The sequence below is a fragment of the Protopterus annectens genome, chromosome 2.part1 (assembly GCF_019279795.1).
Source record: "Protopterus annectens isolate FY-2018-M chromosome 2.part1, PAN1.0, whole genome shotgun sequence".
NCBI classification, from domain to species: Eukaryota; Metazoa; Chordata; order Ceratodontiformes; family Protopteridae; genus Protopterus; species Protopterus annectens.
The window spans coordinates 1,229,917,589-1,229,936,140 of NC_056729.1; the positions used below are offsets into that span (position 1 = coordinate 1,229,917,589).

Genomic DNA, 18,552 nt, shown 5'->3' on the forward strand with positions numbered 1-18,552 from the left:
CAAGCCCCCCTGCACACCCCACTACTTAAATATACCAACTCCAAGATCGTGCTACAGTGTAGGGAATGGGAAATTTCCCATTTCTGAAATTCCGCACTGTAGTGCACTGAAGTGCGATCTCGTAGTTGGTATATTTAAGTAGCGGAGGGTGTGGGGGTGCAGGGGGGCTTGCCCCCCTGCTAAAACCCTTTCATTGTTTTTTGTTTTATTACATATTCGAACATTTAACTGTTCGATCTCTAAATGTCGACCTTTAGAGATTCGAACATTTAAGCATTCGTCTATGTAATATAGACCCACATTATCAGAGGTCCTCTGAGGTGCATACACAGCAATGAAGAAAGGCATAGAGATTATCATTTATTTAGTTATTTATTTAACATTTGTTTACTGGGAAAGTCTGACTGGGACACAGTCCATTTGTAGTGGACATCCAGGGAGAAATGCTCCAGGCACATGTCTTTTGGAATGTGGGAGGAAGCCAGAGCACCCAGAGGAAACCCAGGAAAATGCAGGGAGGATATGCAGACTCTGCACAGAAGGCACCCCAGCCGAGAATCGAACTGGAGAACCTTTTGCTGTGAGGTGACAATGCTAACAGCTGCACCACTGCACTGCCTGATTATTAATCATTAGCACTATGGCTCCTGAAAAATCCATAGCCTAGGCATTATCCTTAGAATCAATCAGCACATGTGCAGGGCTATGATCCAGACTCAGACAGACACTAACCACAGGTTCATAGGTTCATAGGTTCATATGTTCATAGGTTCATAGACTAGTACTAGGCTAACTGCCCTTGTGGGCCCTTTTCATCCTAGCCAATTACTCCATGTGAGAATCAAACTCTTCAGAGGTTCAGCAGTTTACACTAAGCCAAGGACCACTAGAGCCCTTATAAGCCTAGCCTGCAACCTAAATGTGATCCACTAATTTTATGTGTATAGGGGTAATTTACTGACTACCTCTGTCCATCAGAGACATATGCATCAGAACAGGGGCACATTTTCAATTACCCTATTGGTCTAAGTTGCACTTAAATAGGGTTTGGGAAGAATTCTGCCTCAAATGGATGGGGAGCCTGTTTCAGAGAATGGAAATTGTCTGGGAAACATATCTGTCTCTCCAACATGTCCAATTTATGTTGCAAACAAAATTTAGGACTTTTGATCTAGTAGTTCAGATACTGTTTCTTTTGCAGATGAGCAAAAGGTTCATCAGAGCATGGTCCACGGATGCCTTATATGCCAAGCAAAGATCACTTCTCAGTAGTTTATATGAAACAGAGTAAAGAAATAGGGCTTTCACACGATCAGCAAAGGCCATTTTGTTTACTCCCTGTATTCTTTTTGTAAGGAACCTTTGTGGACATCTCACTTGCTACATGTGTCTGATCAGGTACATACCAAAGAGGGCATTAAACTTAAGATGGGTCTGATAAGGAATGAGTACAGTGATGCGATGACCTCTCTGAACCTAGATGCCATGGCCTTCCTTATAAGTTTAGCAACAGTGAAGGATTTTCTTACTACCTTGGACACTGTTGACCAAAGGGTAAGTTACTACCTACACAAGTTCCCAGTTCCCTGACTAGTGACTCAACTTTTAGGGGTGTTTTATTGATGACATAATTACCTGGGGTGGCTGACTTTCCAAAAGGTACTATAATGCATTTTTAGCATTGAGTTTTAAGCCATGATTTTGGCACCAAGCATTTGTCTGTGTTAGACCTTCATAAAGAATGTTCTTGTCTTGGGGGATTTGATGACTGCTCCCAGTTTGCAATCATCTGTGAACCTGGTCAGCCTTTGACATTGACTTTGACCTCCAAGAAGTAGATGCCAAAGAGGAGATGAAATGGTGAAATGGCACAGAGCCCTGAGGGACTCTACTGATGACTGGCCTCTTTGTGTAGGTGGCTTCACGGATCCTAACCTCTTGGTCCTATCCATCAGCCAGCTTGCTATCCAGTCTGTTATAAAGGGATTTACACCTAGTTCCATTTGTTTTTTAACAATGCCCAAGTGGCGTATTGTAGCAAACAGTTTAGCCAGATCTAGGTAGGCAGTATGCATGACTCCCCCTTATTGCCTTAATGACCCTTTTCAAAGAAGTCCACCAGGTTTAGTAAGCATGGCCTTCCACTGACAATGCCAGACTGGGATGGATCCAGTGTCTGGAGGTTTCCTATGTCCTTGGTGATAATTTCCATCATACTTCTTTCCATGGCTTTGCAAATAAGACTAGTCAGTCTAATGGGTCTGCAGTTTCCAGGATCTGTTGAAGGTCCTCCCTTATGAAGGGGAATGACTGTTGCATTCCTCCACTCTTGTGGCACAAAGCTTGTTTTAAGATTGTAGTTAAAAAGTGACTCTGGGGGTCCTGATAAGTTGCATTTTTAACTGTTCAGAAGGCATTCCAGGATGTTATCTGGGCCCACTGAGGCTGTGTTCATGGCTTTAATGAATGCAGCCAGTACTTGCTCCCTAGTTATCGTTGGAGGGGTTATGTTTGAAGGTATTTCTTGGGGGATGGTTGGGGATGAGAGGGGACTAAATTTGGAAATGAATTTGTCTGCTAACACGTTTGCTATATCACCAGGCTTGGTGAATGTGGCACCATTAACCACCAGTTCAGCACATTGCTATATGCTGTCCTTGAGGTTTCTGACACAGCTGAAGAAGGCCTTATGGTTACCTTTCACCTGGGAGGCTATCTTAACCTAAAAGTTGGCTTTGTTTGACCTAATTAGCCCTCTTAATTGCCTATGTAGTTTGATGCCATATTTTTTTCCCTTTTGTTGTATATCCTGTTTAATTTGGGATGCCATCAGGAAGATTTGTTTCTGGGGCTAGTTTTGGGCATACTTCTGGTAGGTACAGCAGCTTCTACACAGCCACTGGTATGGTTGTTCATAGTTTCTGAGAGCAATTTACTGCAGGCTGCTATGTTTTCGAGGTTTGGAGGGCCATTGCATTTTGACAAACCATCCCTTAATGAAAGGGGGTCTGCCTTGGAATAGTTCCTAACTGTTTACTGGTTTTGCTGCAGTTACAGAGATGAATTTTATTTTGAAGGAGACAGCTTTATACTCAGACCTAACTAGGGAGGACAAGATACTGGAGGGATGCAGCGTTATCCCATATTTGTTGAGTTCGAGGTCCAGTATGTTGGAGCCTCTAGTGGGAGTTTTCATTATTTGGTCAAGGATGTTTGTATTTATGAAGTTCAGGAATCTCTGTGCCTTTAGATTTGAGGCCCTGTAGGATTCCCTGTCTATAGAGGAGTAATTAATGTTTCCAGTGAGTAGGGTGTTAGGTTGGATGGTAGGTGTCTCCAGTACATCCAAGTATGCATTGTGAGCTTCTTGGGACATTGAGGATGACATACAGCTGGCTAGGATATAGTACACAATTTTTTCTTTAGTGATCTGAATATGAAGGAACTCTAGCATGTCATCCTGTCTGACCACTATAGAGGCATGCTTGTTATTGATAGATATTGAGACACTGCTACCTTTAGCCCTTGTCTGTGCAGCTGCTGGTCTAAAAGTGTGGATGGCACTGAAACTTTGCAGTTTCAGGGTACTGTCTGCCACTTTAAACCATGTGTCAGTAATTGCACTGATGTCTATATCATTGATTGTGAGGAGGAGATCAAGTCAGAGATGCTAAATGTGTTGTGTGGCCTGCATGATAAACTATAACAATTGCAGGGACTGTGGGCATTCTGCAATGTATGCAGAGTGATATGGCTTATAGGGACCTAGACCAGCCATGTTTGGTGGGGGTAATGGTGGCCTACTTGATATCATGAGTGCAACTGTACAGCTGCAGGGAAGTGGCTGTCATGGCCATGCTAGTGGATGATTGCACACTGCAGGACTGCACACCAGGGTAACACAGAAGTCAATCACCATTCTGTAGATGGCTGCCCTGTCCACACTGTCCATGACTTCCTCCACCTTTGGTCATGCACACTTCCTGGATAAGGCTAATGCTGTTCCAGTACCACTGTGGCCTCCACCCCTGAACATGGATGATCTCCTGGATGTAACTAATGGTCTTCTGGCTTCACTGTTGGCACACTCCACTGGGTAAGTCTCTCAGGGCCTCACAATAGACCACAACCCTATAGCCTTATCATCAGTAAAAAGTGCACATGCATGAACTTGGCATCATTCTGATGGAACACCATAGCAGGGGCCACAGCCACCCCCCCCCCACCTCACACACACACAGATACATGCACAAAACTAACCTTAGGTCCCATCCCCTGGACAAGCTGCTTCCAGTCCTGACACTACAGGGCCACATTGTACATCAACCAGCATTCTACTTATGGAGGTTCCATTTCATCGCTGGAAGACATGATGCCTGACACCCCTAATGTCTTAGCTATGCCCGTGGAACAGCAGACACCACCTATGATTCCTTCACCTATGTTAGCATTCTGTTCCCTGTCACTGTGCCTCCCCAACCTGTGCAAATGATGATGATATACAAAGAAACAATCAAATTCACTGCAGTTAGATCCACAAGATATTAGCTGGCAAGATGTAGAAAATACATACACCAAGTGGAAGAACACTAGTATTAGATTTTATGAGAAAAGAGCACTTTTTTATGCTTTTCGTATTTGTATGCATTTTTAAATTTATATGCATATGCTACTATTTTAAAAGTAGATATGATATTAACTATCGGCTAATTGTTTGTTTTTTACTTTGTGGCTGCGTCGTGTTCTGTGTTTTACTATGGTATATTAAGAAGTGTGTAGAATGAGTTCTGAAAACTGATGAAGGGTGTTTCCCAAAAGGTTTATCTTGTGTAAAATAAACTAGCATTCTTCCACTTGATGTATGTACTTTCTGCAAATGATGATGATGAAAGTGCTCTGCCCACACTTCTGGCTTATGTGGGTATGGTAATGTCTGATGCATACTATATATTGCATAGCTTGAGCATGTTAATGCATGCATCAGTTTTATTCTGCATTTGTCTTGTCCATAGTTGTGGATCAGATGCCACGTCTTTGCCAGTTCCACAATTCATTGTGCACATTTCTGCCTTGCAAGAGGGTCCACCTGGCTTCTTCTCTGCTGCCACATGTATGTCAAATGGCATTATGACTGGCCTTGCTATAACAGCTTTCATAGCACCATGTTAGGCAGCATGTTACAGACCAAAGATATCTTGCTCTATATCTATGGAAAATACTGAAGTGTGCTGCCAGAAAAATCAATGAAGCAGAAGCAGGCTTTCTGCAGTCTGAACATACATTCAATAATGTTACTAATATATAACAGTGCAATGTTGTATGCCATTTCTGCTGCAGTCTGGGGGCTTTGGATGGTGTTCATGAGCCATTGCACCAATGCATTTCCAGAATCACCTGCAACACACAAAAGTGGACACTATTTTGAGTGGTAGGCCACCTACATTCATGGGACCAGACTTTCATGGCTACTATGGGTGGCAACATGTGCACTTAACAACTAGATGGCCCTGAGGAAAGTCATCTTTGTGAAATTCTGCTATAGACAAGTATGTGAACCACATCTGGTAATCAGGAGAACTGTCTGGATGATGATCAGGCACACTGCATATAACACCTTGTGTATGGCACAGCACCTAGCGGTTAATGGACTGGAAACCCTTCCAGTTGATGTACTGGATGCCATGTGATCTGGTAATACCCTGATAGAAAAGTGTGTGCAGTCAACAGACCCTTGAACTTGGAGAAATGGACTACGTAGAAGAACACCCAAGGATGACATTCATTCCCTGCAACCATCACATTCATAACAGACCCCTGAAAACTGAGCTAGTAGTGAGGGACATGGGAACCCATGTGGACAATGAGCTATCATTTGGTCACCACATATGCACTGCTGCAAGGAAGTCCTTTTTCATTGTGTGGCTTATTAGTAAGGATATGGCATCCAAGTCCAGGAAGATGATCATTCCACTGTATTTTGCACTTAATAAGTAGATCATTCAATATCATACCCCCTTTAGTATATACCTGTCCAAACACCTGACACAACTAGGGTGACCACAACACCTTCTCACTTCCAACACCCCCCTCTCACCCCAACCATCCCCAAAGAAATACCCTAAAACACAACCCCTCCAACTATAATTAGAGAGCATGTACTGACTGTGCTCACTAAACACAAGAATACAGCCTCAGTGGACCTCTGAAATGCCTCCTGAACAGTCTAAAATATGACTTATCAGGACCCTTGGAGTCACTATTTAACTACAGTCTTAAAACTGGCTTTGTGCCATGAAAATGGATGACTGTGACCATCATCATCCTTCATAACAGAGGACCTTCACCCCAGATCCAGGAAACTAATTGTATTTGCAAAGCCATGGAAAGAATTATCATGAAAATTACCAACAAGGACATAGGAGACCTCCAGATACTGGATCCATTCCAGTTTGGATATGTCAGAGGAAGGTTATGCTTACTGAATTGGTGGACTTCTTTGAAAATGTCATTAAGGCAATGGATGAGGGGGAAGCATTGCATACTGCCTGCCTAGATGTGGCTACACAATTTCATAAATTTATAGATTCATAGACTGTTACTAAACTAATGACCCAGTGGGGCTTTCTAAGCCTAGCCAAGTTTTCCTGAAAAAATAATGATGTCCTGCATCCACGCAGGACACTGAGGACCAGGTATTTATAAGCTACCTCTGTCCATAAGGGACATGGGTGCCAGGCTTGTGTAAATTTCCTATTCTCCATCCACTTGTCTAGGTTGTGCTTAAACTGGGTAATAGATTAACTCACCTTCATGTGGATGGGAAGCCTTTTCTATAGGTGGGGAAGTCTCTGTGACACATATCTGTCTCTCCAGCATGTTCTGCTTATGTCACAGACAAAATTCAGGTCCTTAGACCTTGTATTTTTGGTACTTTTTGACTTACGAATACATAGCAGATTCATAACTGTGGGGTTTGCAGATGCCTTGTAAGACAGACATGGATCACCCCTCAGCAAACTATAAGAGACTGAGTAGACAGAAAGGACTTTAACATGCTTACATAAGGCAGGTTTGTTATGCCTTATATTCTTTTTGCAAGGAACCTTTGAGGCTGCTCTAGTTGCTCCATATTCCTGGTCAGGTACATATCAAAGGGAGCATTGTATTTTATGACTGGTCTGATAAGGAAGGAGTATAGTGGGATAATGACCTCTTCAGACCTAGATGTCATGCCCTTACTTATAAGTTGCACAACATGAAAGGATTTCCTCACCATTGTGGCCACATGGTACTTGAAGGTAAGGCTACTATCTATGTGCGTACCCATATCCCTGACCACTGGGTCGACTTTTAGGTGTGTATTATCAACATCGTAATTAGCTGGGATGGTTGATTTCCCAAAGGGTACAATTATGCATTTCTTAGCATCGAGTTTAACATCATGGCTTTTGCACCATTTATTAGTCAAAGATAGACCTTCTTGAAAAATATTAGTGTCTGCAGGGAAGTTAATGATAATCACCAACTTGCAATCATCTGCGAACTTAGTCAGCCATAAACCTTCAGCATTTGCTTCCATTTCAGAGAAATAAATGCCAAAATGGAGTGGGCCCAATACCGAGCCCTGGGAGACTCCGCTAGTGACTGGCATCTTGGTGGAGATGACCTCACCTGTTTTGACTTCCTGGGTCCTATCAATGAGCCAGTTGACTATCCAGTGGGTGATAAAAGGGTTTATACCTAAATTAGTGAGCTTGTCTATTGTGCCTGAGTGGGGTATTGTATCAAATGCCTTGGCCAAGTTAAAGTAAGCTGTGATAAGCATGACCTTCCTTTAACAAAGCCAAACTGCGATGTGTCTGGAATTTGCAGGTTACCTATGTACTCATTTATCATGTCCATGATGATTCTTTCCATGGCCTTACATATGAGGCTGGTAAGACTTATGGCTGGATCAGTGGTTGAACCTCCTTTGTGAAGGACAATGACTGTAGCCATGTTCCATTCCTTGGGCACAAAACCTGACTGAAGGCTCCAGTTGAAAACTGATTCAGTTGAACTAGAGATGTCATGTTTCATGCTATTTATTAAACATCCCAGGATGTTATCGGGGGCCCATCAATGCACAGTTTTTGGCCTTGGAAAGTGCATTAATGACCTGTTCTGTAGTAATGGTTGGGGGAATTGTGTTAAGTGGCATTTCCTTTGGACTTTTGGGGGGAGTGGCAGGGGGGGGGGGTTTGAGCTGAACCTGTCAGCCAAAAGGTTGGCAATGGACTCCAGTTCACTGTGGGTGATGCCATTTACAATAAGTTCTGCGCATTGTTGTGTATTTTCTCTGAGGTAACGGACATAGCTGTAGAAAGCTTTATGGTTGTCCTTTGCTAAGAAGCTATTTTTTCTTCAAATGTAGTCTTTGAAGTATTAATTAGCCCACTTAGCTGCCTGTTTAGATTGTTCAGGGACTTTTAGTATGTATGGCTTTGTTCCTCCTACATTTGGCCAAGATTTTGTTTTCTTTTGTTGTATAACTGATTGATGGCATAATTCCGCCAGTGTGGCTTGTCTTTTGAGTTTGTCTTATTCTTAATATGAGTAGGCACAGCTCGGTCTATACAGCTATCAATATGGCTGTACAGAGAGTTTGTAAATAGCTCACTGTAGTCTATGGTGTTTACTGGGTTTGGGGGTGCTTGGAATTTAGCCAAGGTGTTGCTTAGTAGAGTGAAAGGTTAGCCTTGGAATAGTTCCTAAAGGTTTTTAGTTTTACTAGATCCCTGGATTTAATTTTTATTTCAAGTAATATTGCCTTATGGTCAGATCTGATGACTGAAGATATTATATTGGGTGAGAAACACTGGCCCCCATGTTCATGACTACAAGTTCAAGGATGCTTGTACCCCTGGTAAGAGAATATGACAAACTGTTTCAGGATGTTGGTATTAAAGTTTAGGAATTACTGGGATTATGCATTAGAAGTGGTGTAGGATTCTCAATCTACGGAGGGGTAGTTGAAATCCCCATGGGACAATAGTACATTGAGATAGGTAGCATGGGTTTCCTGGGACATGGAGAGGGGCCTATATGTTGCAAGGATATGGTACAACACCATGTTTATGGTGAGTTGTCATACCTCTCTACCTCTTAGAGCAAGAAATCTGGACAAAGCCATACATAAAAGTGGGACAAAAGCCCCAAAATAGGGACAATTGTTAAATATTGCTCTTACAAACTTAGAACGTTGATTGAATAACAGGTTTTACATTAGCATATTTTTTGAAAGGTATGAAGTCTGAAACTCAAATGTCTTCATTATTTTCTAACTTCAATCTTTAATGATTTGGCACTAATTTGCCAGAAAATCACAATTTTATGAAAAACAGGCCAAAAATATGAGGCAAAAATCCCGACATTCTGCAAAAATCTGTACAGCTGAAAGGTATGTGAGTTGCACATGTATGAATTCCTGTGAGTTATACACTTTAACTATATTTGGATGTGAGATTAGTCTTAATATAGACTGGCACTCCTCCATGTTTAGTTTCTTCCTGTGCAGTAGTTGGTTTAAAGGTGTGAAGGGCATTGTAACCTTGCATTGCTGGGGTACTCCCAGTGACTTTAAACCATGTCTCTGTTACTACACAGATGTCTACACTCTCCAGGGACAGGAAGGCTTGCAGGGAGTTGAATTTCTTGTTAAGACTTCTAGCATTGAGCAGTACCACCTCCAGATATTCCTTTCTAGGTTCAGTTAAATCAGTAGGTTCATCAGTTTGACACTGTCTAAAAAAAGCACTATAGGGGTTGAAAAGGTCTCTGCCAATATCTGAAAGCCTAGAGGGGATAAGTGCAGACCATCCATGGCAAAGTAACGTTGTCTGTCAACCATGTCCTCTCAGGCTGTCAAATATTGTACCCGCTGGACTGACATCAGAAGTTAAGCCAATTGTTAAAATCAATCATTTTCTGTTGGTAACATAGCATCATCCTTAGAGAAGGTAGTGTGCTGTTCAGTACTAGGATCATACCTGCCAGAGACACATAATCAGTGAACTCGATCATGTTTCATTTCATATAGTCAAGGGAGGTACAGTTCAGGTCATTAACACCCACATGGACTATGACGGAGTCATACTGGTACCTGTGGTTCAATAATCTAAGTGTCTGCATGATTTGATGGAGCCTAGCCCTGGAAAGGCAGCTAACTGTGACTTTTTCCAGAGTCAGTGTTAGCATTTTGGGCCCCCCCCCACAAGTGTCAGGTTGGGGGCCCCCTAGGCACTTTCAAAGTATCACCCTGTCACTGCCACCCTTCCTAAGCAACTTTTTAGCTCATGCTGCAAATTTTTAGGAATAGTACACACAAAATGACCTGTAGCTTCAATGCTCTTAATTAAAACAAGCCTGTGTACCTCACTGTGTTGGCCCATCTCACAAAGGGACATTTACAGTTCTGTCATGTAGTTACAACAATGATACATTACAATAACTCTATGTACAGGGCTGGACTTAGGTGAAATTGCACCCTAGGCACTCTTTACTGTTTCAGTGCCCCCCCCAACACACACACACACACACACACACACACACACACACACACACACACACACACACACACACACACACACACACATATCGTACAGATTATTTTTTTACTTCCTTCTCTCACATTTTGCCTTACTCTTCAGCTTTTTCTAGAAGCCATAGCTTCCTATGCTTACAGTAATGTATTCTACTTTATTGCTGCTAGACAGTACACTGCCCCTACACAAGCTATAGTAACCTTCTTTGTACACCTCTGAGGTCTGTAAGAAAAGTAAATGAAACAATAACTACACTGTCCCCAGCCCAAACACAAGCTATAATGACCTCCTGTGCACACCTCTAAGGTTTCACTGATGAAAATTATAGTAATAACCACACAATCCCCAGCACCCTCCCATAACCTACATCAACTTTATGTAAACACACATCTCAGCAGGGCCTGTTTTAGAATGGGTGTGCTGTTTATCAGCCACCAAACAGCAGCTGGTATAAGTCACTTTTAAGCCATCACTGTCCCTGATTTCAGAGACCTTCCTTGATTTTGCCTTATAATTTTGCTTTGTTCTTTGTAAAAATGTTGATTTGCTGGTAAATCATTCAGGATTATAATCAGAGTTTTATACTACTTATTGTCCAAAAATGCAGGTTGATGAAAAGGTGTCATTCTATTATTTTTTAAGTGAATTAGAGTAATCTTTAAAACATGTTCCAGATTTTGAGCCTTTATTCTGGTATTACTTTTGGCACTGAGAAGAATTCTTCAGCACAGAAATTCAACATTATAGTATCTGGTGTTCTGACAGTATTTGTAAAAACTCCCTGAAAGGGAAGCCATCTCTGAAGATCGGAAGCATTAGCTCTTCTTAAAGTCTATGGTGTGCACTGAGATCAGTCACTCTGGGCTGCTAATCTCTCTAGTGCTTACCTTGCTTATGTTCATTATCAGTTTTATCGTAAAAGGATCATATCACAAACCTGTTAATGTAAAAGAGCATAATCAGGAAATTAATACACTTTTTTCTCATAATTTTTCCACAACTAGCAGCAGCTTTTCTGGGCCCCCACACAATCAAGGATGATTAAGGGGGGCCCTGCAACCATGGGTACTTCAGGTACCTACAGTTGACTATGTTGTTAATTTTAGTGGATAGAATGTCCACAAGCAAGATTTAACTAAGCTAGGGCCACTAGGTCAGTGGTAAAATATTTAATGGAATTATGAAGCCTGTTACTTGATAAAACACTTTTACTATAACAAGAATGTCATTGAATTTTAAAGGAGGTATAAATAAGAGTTTATTATTAGTCACCTGGTTTGTAAGCATACAGTATTGCTGTACTAGCTTTTGTTGGTTTGACAGAAATGTTATAAATTATCAATTTAAGATAACTTGCTGTAGTTGGGGGCCTCCAACAACCGCAGAGTTTGCTTGTGCCTAAAGCTGGCTATGCTCTTTCCTTACTCAGTCTGGTGAGGGGGACATTGATGTGCCTTACTATAGAATCACCAATTACCAGGAAATGTGGCTGTGGCTGGTTTGCCTTAAGGGCTTAGCAGTGGAGGCATTGGATACAGAGTTACTATGTGTAGCTGGGGGTGGTATTTTTATTGTGTTCATATGATGGCTGAGGGCCCTTTCTTTGTTTGTACTGTGGAGGAAGGCTTAGTGTTTTAGGAAGGTTACCTGTAAGTGCCTCAGCATAAGTAGTTTTATGTGTAGGGTCTTTACCCTGTGCAGTAGGCATGAAGCAAGTGTCACTGACTACCTCTATAGGATTAGTTTTGGTTGTATGAGAGAGTTTTGCCTCCAGCGTTAAAGTAGATTTACACCTCTCACATACACTATCTGTTTTATCAAGAATAAGTGTGTTGTCAGTGTACATGAGGCACTTGCTACAATGCCTCAGCATATCCATCTCATCTCAACCAGTCAGGACACAGAGAGAGAGTCTGGAAGTGCATATCTATGGCCACTGATCTACTAGGGAAGAGTGAGGAAAACTTAAATATTGAACAAGTCAATAAGACAAGCTTGAACAAGTCAATAAGTTATACAGTACCCCACTCAGGTATTGTCAACAAACTTATGAAGCTAGCATGAACCCCTTTAGAACATGGTGGAGACTCTCAGGACTCTGTGCTGGACCTGCTCCTCTTTGGCATCTACTTCTTGGAGGTTAAAGTCAATATCCAAGGCCTCTGGCTGACCAAATTCACAGCTGATTTTAAACTAGGAGTAGTCATTGAACCACCCCAAGATGATAACACCCTTCAGGACGGTCAAACACAGACAAATGCTTGGTGTCAAAGCGATGGCTTAAAACTCGGTGTAAGAAATGCATTATAGGAAGGTATAACACAGGCAAACACTTGCTGCAAAGCCATGGCTTAAAACTCATTGCCAGGAAATGCATTACAGTAACTTTTAGGAAGTCAGCCAACCCTGGTAACTACGTCATCAATGAAACACCCCTAAAAGTTAATTCTCTAGTCAAGGATCTGGGAACTCAAGTAAATAGCAACCTAACCTTTGACCAACATGTGTCCAAGGTAGTAAGAAAATCCTTCTCTGTTGCTCAACTTATAAGTAAGGGAATGGCATTATGGGTGCAGAGAGTTTATTGTACCACTATACTCAGCCCTCATAAGACCGGTCATAGAGTATAATGTCCTCTTCAGTATGTACCTGACCAGGCATATGCACACACAAAGGTTCCTAACAAAATGAATACAGGGAATGAACATAATGTCCTAAGCTGTTCGCCTCAAAGCCCTGTCTCTTTACTTGGTTTCATACAGACTTCTGAGAGATGATTTTTGCCTGGCATACAATGCATCGCTGGACCCTGTTTTGATGAATCTTTTGCATATCTGCAAAACAAATAATATTATAATATCATAATATAATATAATAATATCAGAATTATTAGATCAAAAGGGGTCTATATTGCAACATCGAACGCTTAAAACATCGAACGATGTTACATCGACACATTTTCAGCGAAAGCTGAAAATGTCGAATCCGAAGAACAGCGATTCCTAGGGAAAGAAATCGCTGTTCCAACCCCCGCAAAAAAAACACATTACACACTTCCAAACACATACACAAATACACACATACCCAATCCTAATTATACCCCCCAAAAAACCAGTAAACAACTAAAGACACATATGCACATAACCCAAACATACATTTAACAAAAAAACAATAAACATTTTAAACCATATGCTAACCCTAACTCTACCCCCAAACAAAGTAAACAACTTAAAGCACATACATTTAACATAAAATATACAACAGTAAACACTTTCATACATATGCACCTAAGGTCAATAGCTGTTGCACAATACAGTGTAAGAAACTTCTCTGTGTGGAAGATTTTCAGTCCATATATTTCTAGTTAATCACTGTATATTAATCAGATCATACAACAGTAGTATAAGTAGCGAACGTAAACATGTCTTAAGTCAAAACAAAACAAAGCAAAAAGTAATAATAGAAAATATATAATTGTACAGTATTGCTAAGTATTTGAAAGTAATCCAAGCAAGGCAGGCAGTCTGTTTCAGTCCCAATCCTTTATTTAATACACAGAACAAGCATCAGAAGTAAAACAAAAATAAGTAATAAGCTAAAATATATATATATATATATATATATATATATATATATACATATGTATACTATTTATCAGGCATGGGAGTGGTTTATTGTGCTGTAAAACAAAGTGTTATTGGTACACATGTTAAATTCATATCCCTTCCCCCATCAGTGTGACATTCAAGCTGGTCCTGCCCTACTTAGTAGCTGTCATAATAATATATAACCCTTATGTACTTTAAATAAAATTATATAATGATGTGGTACCTCTTATTTAACCAAATTATTAAGTAGATTATTAAGTCTGATTTTATCCAAGACAATATACTACATGGCTGGAAATATATCAACCTTAGTTCATTTGGCAATCAAAAAATATATATAAATATATTCATATACATTTTGCATGTAAAAATCAGTTTCTATTTTCATAACCTATTGTTAACAAAGATCGCTTTCATCCTTCTAGACTTCTTCAGGTCTGTGTACAAGAACCCTAAAAACCTATATAATTGTATAATTAGTTAGTATTGTTATTACACATCATTTTGAATTAAGTGGAAAAAAAGAACCAGAAAAAAATAAGAAAAATGTATGTATGATGATGGAAACAAAATATACATTTAATTTCAACTGATTTAAAATGGTATTTAAAACCAATTTGTAGAATAAAATAAAATAAAATACAATTAGTCATGTAAACAATGTGGCAATTTTTTAAGTTCCAATGCACTTGTAATTGAACAGTAGTAGTTTAGTCCAGGCTTCCTAAAAGAGTTCAGCTTTAATTGTCACATGAGTTCATTTTTCTCCAGAATATTTGGAATGTTTCCTTCAAGATCACCCATGTCTATGCGATAAAGGATCTGGAACTTAAAACCTGTGTGTCTTTTATGAAGAGAAAGGTGTTTGGCTAGTGCATTATTTTTACATCCAGAGTGGATTTCTGACAGATGACAAGAAATCCTACGCTTGAGTTTATTTACAGTCTTGCCCACATAGAATGCATCACATTAATTTCACTGTGCCCTGTAAATTACTTTTTTAGTGTTAAAGTCACCCCCTGCACTGGATTTAATGATCTTCTTTAATAATTTTATTTAAAGTACATAAGGGTTATATATTATTATGACAGCTACTAAGTAGGGCAGGACCAGCTCGAATGTCACAGTGATGGGGGAAGGGATGTGAATTTAACATGTGTACCAATAATACATTGTTTTACAGCACAATAAACCACTCCCATGCCTGATAAAAAGTATATATATATATATATATATATATATATATATATATATAATAAAGGATTTTTAATACTGTACAATTATATATTTTCTATTATTACTTTTGTTTTACTTCTACTACTATTGTCTGATCTGATTAATATACAGTGATTAACTAGAAATATATGGACTAAGTTTCTTACACTGTTTTGTTTTTGGACCCAGTACACTTTAGTGGGTTGTTTTGAGACTTCGGGGATACCACGGAGATTACTTATTAACTGTTGCACAATCATGCTCGGGACCTATACCGGACAAGGGACCACACTGCACTTCAGAACAAGGCAAAAACAACAAAGAATATTTTGCTGAACAGCCTTTGCCTGTTACATAATGTGTTTTTGTTGAACTCATAGGAACCTGATCAAAAGACCTAAATTGGACTTGTTGGGGAGACATATATGTTTCTCAGAGAATTCCCACTCTCTGTATCAGGTTCCCCATCTGTGTGAAGCAGAGTTCCTTCCTAACCCTATTTAAGCGCAACTTGGATCAATAGATGGGTAATCGGAAATTCACCCCTCGTCTGGCACCTATATCTCTGATGGAGGCAGTTAGTGAATCACCCCCTATATAAATCAAATTTGTGGGTCATATTTGGATTGCATGGTTAGAATTATAAGGGCCCTGATGGTCGTTAGCCTAGTATACACCTATGAACCTGTGAAGAAATCAAGGACTTAAATCACAAAAACTAAACTGATCATCTGAAATCCCTGTCCCTCTGTTTGGTATCTTACACTCTACTCAGGGACAATCTCTGCCTCACTTACAGAGCCTCTAATTTCCCTATCCTTTCAGATTTACTATGTATCCACAAATCCAATAGTGAAAGAAACATCCTTTCAACAGATCTCAGTCACGTCTGCATCATAAACAGAACATGCTGGAGGGATAGATATGTCTCACAGAGAATACCACTTCTCTGGAACTGCCTTCTTCTTCATGTAAAACAAATTATGTCTGTTATTCTATTCAAACATAATCTGGCTGAGTGGATGGGAAACCACAAGTTCGCCCTTAGATTGGCATCCTTGTCCATTCTGGACAAAAGTAACATGTAAATATCTGCCTGACTAAAATACTAGGGCTATTATTAGCCTGTCAAATACATATGAACCTATAGTGGTGGTTCTGTCCCCTGCTGGTTATGGAAAATAAGTATGCTCCTCCACATGATGCAGAATCATATCAAGGAAAAGGTGTACAATTTGTGCAGTACAGGCTGTGAAACTTTTAATGTGCCCTCTGTCAGATGCTGAAAGGACCAACAGTAAGGATGGTTAAGGATCCATGAACTTTTAAGACTGACTGGTATAGGCAGTCCATGATGATGACTTTCTAGACAAAGTAGCAGTCAACTATATCCCTGTAACAGAAGCAATGATATTTAAGTTGCTGTTGGATTCTGTGGCAATGAGGAAGGCAGAAGCATATCAATTTTTTAGCACTGGCTCCCAAGGCAGCCACTAACACATGCTGACCAATTAAAGCCTTTAATACAAAATAAGTCCTATGTGACATTTAAAAGTGTCTTAAGGACAAGTACACTACCTATGGCCCTAAGAAATGCATGGGACAGTTTGGTTTAAAACAACTTGAAATTATACTTAAGTGTGTAATTACTATTTTTTATTTAGTCAAGAAATGCATGCTCTCCTCAGAGATTCATTAAGAACCCCAGCAGTCATGCTAATGGTTGCGGTAAAAAGGCCCTGTTTCCATGATGTGTAGATTTGCAGCTCAGAGACACATTGGCTGTAATAAGGAAAGACCTCATTATCAGCTAATTTACATGGCTGTGCACCACTGTCATTAACGACCAAAAGTGCAAATCAGCATCTTACACACACACACACACACACACACACACACACACACACCACAGACCCTTTACCTATCCCTGAGTTCACAAACACTCCTGATGTCTCCTCTGTTTGCACTGTCTCATAAATCACAGATGATTGATTACACTTAGTCATCAATGCCAGACATTAGAGTTACAGACCTCATATTCCTCAGTAAATGCTTGCTATTGCAAATTCATCCCTGAATGTATTTCTGTGAACTACCATTAACTGTACTGTTGTCTAGATTTCTTGCCCTATGAGGTTGAAAGGTATGCTCTTATGTGCCTTGTCCCTCTCTTTTATAAAATTGTGGTTTAAGATTGAAGTTAGAAAATAATGACAAACATTTGTGTTTGAGATATGCTCACAAATTATTGCAGGCCTTGAATAGTACACAGGATCCTCGTTTTATATTAAAACCATCTTTACTATGCTAAGGATAAATGCTGCTATTTCCTGTATCAAGGATGCAGGATTTAAATCAATGTCTGTGTTACATGGCGCAATAGAATTCACCACTCTATAATTTAATTGTGCTGGTGAAACTTGGTAGTTCTGCTCTAAATTCATTATTTTGTCCGACTGCAATATGAACAAATGTAGAGATGCTATAACTGCACTATAAGTTCATCAATTGTGTCTTTTCATTTATACAGTTTGTTGTTCTTCCAGAAGGAAAAAGACAGATAAGGGAGATAAGGGAGAAAGATTTTTTTTAATTTAACTTTCAAATTATTTTTAAAGCAGCCTTTTATCTTTTACTGTTCCGTTTTTCATGCATTATATGATTGATTAATTTAGTTTTGTTTCTGTGATTTTAAATATTAACTGTAAAGCTTGAGAGATCCTATAAATACATTATGTCAATGATAGATGATTTTTTTTCAGTTTCTTAGAAGACCTCACATTGAAGCACTCGGTATTTAGTGCTATTAATAAATATTTGGGTACCTGCAGCAGTATTGGGCTGTGTGTATTACCAAATCCTGAAACGAACATTTTGTCCCTGTGAGGGCATCAAATGTGGACTTTGGTTGGGGTCCTTATTTGCCTAAGGTTACTGGTAGGAGGCAGTGTTCAAAAGTGTGAAAACTTATGCAATATGCCACATTTTTTTATCAGAAAGAAAACAAAAACATTATAGATGATATGAAATGCAAATTACTAATATTCTTTGTAAACTGTGGGTAAACCTATTTTATATCTTCTCTAAACTATGAGGACATATATTCAAGTGACTCACTTTTGTTAGCACTCTGTCACAATGCCTGT

At 39.8% G+C, this 18,552-nt stretch overlaps 1 protein-coding gene across 1 annotated transcript in view; it reads left to right on the forward strand.

Moving 5' to 3' along the window:
- The window catches only part of LOC122794768, an 80,782-nt gene that overhangs the window by 60,072 nt on the left and 2,158 nt on the right, over positions 1-18,552 (forward strand). The gene's annotated exons all lie outside the window — the stretch shown is intronic.